Here is a 2,500-nt window from a genome sequence, read left to right as displayed (position 1 = left end):
ATTTACACACAGACATTAACACACAGACATACACAGTCTTGCTCTTAGTCCATTCTCTCATCCTTTCCTCCTTCATGTAGCATCTCCTCCCCTAGTCTCTAAGCCATCTACCCTTTCTCTAGTCCCACCTTTTTCATTCGACTCGGTCTCTCTTTCTCTCTCTCTCTCTCTCTCTCTCTCTCTCTCTCTCTCTCTCTCTCTCTCTCTCTCTCTCTCTCTCTCTCTCTCTCAGGAAAATGTTCTGGGCTGGCCAACACTGGACCGCTGCATCTGTGTTATTTTTACAGGTGTGTGTGTGTGAGGGGGGGGTCAGGGCCTGGTGGACATAACGAGCCGCATTAATGCCTTTTGGATGAGACTTGGTGTGGGCAGATGTTGCCTGTTCCCTCCTTAAGGGGGGCAGTGCCCTTGAGGTACGATCAGCAACTCTCTCTCTCGCCTCAGTGGGCTGGATCTGAGTAGACTAACTCCCTTGTACGCTTCCCTGTTCAAAGTCTGAAAAACAACCAGAGGAATCCATCTCCAACTTTTTATGGGGGGCGCCCCGGTTTTTCTAACCCTCTGCTGAAAACGAGTGTCTGGTCATCAGGCAGCATTCAGGGCTTCTTGACGAGGACTGGGCTCCCTGTTCCAGCACACCTGAGAGGTGGGCGAGAGCAGGGCGGAGAGCAGCTGCGTCTCCTTAAAGTGAGCTTGTGAAGAAAGTGCTGGAGGAGGTGCAGTTGGCACCTCCTGGTGCCCGCAGGGAGGCTCTGGAGGCACCAGTCAGCACAGAACTGGAGGATGGACTATTGGTTTCCCTTCAGCGGTGGTTTCCGCCGCCTTTTGAGAAGAATCTGAACGAACATGGTATGGTATTTCTTCAATACATCAGAAAGGAGGCCCTTTGCAGACTTTAATGAGAGGTCTCTACACACTAGTAGAGGAGTGGAGGTGTGTGTGTGTGTGTGTGTGTGTGTGTGTGTGTGTGTGTGTGTGTGTGTGTGTGTGTGTGTGTGTGTATGAAGGTCAAACACCAGCCTGTTCTGAGAAGAGCGAGGAGGTGGTCAGAAGTGTTTGGGCCAGAATTCAGAAAGAGGTTTTTTTTGGACGCTGTTCTATGAACTTCCAGTTGAGAAACGTACGGACAATTTCCAATGTGGGCTCATTCACAAGGTTCTAGCTCCAAACAGACACGGGACACATCTCAGTCCAGCAGTAGGGATGGATGGGCCCCTCTGGGGGGGTGGATGAGGCCGTTGACAGTGGTGTAGTCCAGGGTATACGCAGGTATGCGGAGTATACCCACTTATTTTTCAGTCAGCATTGCGTATACCCACTTCTCACAACAGGGTGTTTATCCTGTGCTGTATGGGCTGCTTAAAAAAATGAAGAGTATACCCACTTCTCCAGGGACCACTACACCACTGGCCGTTGACCATGTGCTTGTGTATTGGGAGAGGATAAGGGGCCTCCTGGGCTGTTTGAGGGAATGGTGTGGAAGGTTTTCTCCTCATGATTTTTTCATTAGTGGTCCCAGGCTCAAGGTGAAGTTAAAGCTTGAGGTTTGTTTGGGATCAGCTAAGATGGCCATTCGAAGGACTCAGAGGAACAATATATTGGGAGTGGATTTTAAGGAGATGTTGACTGGCCGTATTCAAAATTAAATATGCCTGTTATAAAGTGGATAATGGCATTATGTCTTTTTCTACTGTATGGGGGATGGGGGGGGGGGGTTGTTGTGTTGAACTGGTAGTGAAGGGCAGGTGGTTTTTAAAGTGAGACCGGGAGAGTAGTATTTTTTATGTGAGTGTGGAGGCTTTGTGTGTAGAGAATTGTAATGTTGTATATTTCTTTTATCGGTGTAGGAATATGAGAAAGTAAGGCAATGGTTTAATAAAGGAATGTTAAATCTCCCTCTCTTTCTCTGTTTCTTTCTCTCTCTCTTTTTTTTCTCTCTCTCTCTCTCTCTCTCTCTCTCTCTCTCGCTCTCTCTCTGTCTGTCCCTCTGGGAAAGTACAGCAGCAGGATACTACTTTTTCAACTGAAGCTATTAAGAATTCTCTAAAGCCTTTACAGATGGAAATTCTTCATTTGGAACAGAAACTTATGGTAAATAATGAGGCTTCATTAAAGGATGCTGTACATTTGAAGCAGCAAGAGCTATGTTTTTTATTTTATTTTTATTTTTTATTTATTTATTTTTTACAGGAAATAGCTACAGTAAAGTGGCTTTAATTGGAAGCAGGTTCCCATTGAGATATATTGATGGGCCTACGCCATTCTTGTTTCGTATGAAGAAGAAGAAGACTGGGCAGATAGCCTTAAACCACCTGATGGTGGGAGTACTTCTGAAGCAGGTTCCCATTGAGATATATTGATGGGCCTACGCCATTCTTGTTTCATATGAAGAAGAAGAAGACTGGGCAGATAGCCTTAAACCACCTGATGGTGGGAGTACTTCTGAAGCAGGTTCCCATTGAGATATATTGATGGGCCTACGCCATTCTTGTTTCGTATG

General features: G+C 46.3%; 1 protein-coding gene across 1 annotated transcript in view; it reads left to right on the top strand.

The window, feature by feature from the left end:
- LOC308382566 (SH2 domain-containing adapter protein F-like) overlaps window positions 1–2,500 on the top strand; it is a gene marked incomplete at both ends in the record, with an annotated part of 98,936 nt that overhangs the window by 68,779 nt on the left and 27,657 nt on the right.

This window comes from Sprattus sprattus (assembly GCF_963457725.1).
Source record: "Sprattus sprattus genome assembly, contig: scaffold_48, whole genome shotgun sequence".
Taxonomy (NCBI): Eukaryota; Metazoa; Chordata; class Actinopteri; order Clupeiformes; family Clupeidae; genus Sprattus; species Sprattus sprattus.
The sequence above is the reverse complement of the archived record's forward strand: the minus strand, read 5'-3'. Positions and strand labels throughout refer to the sequence as shown.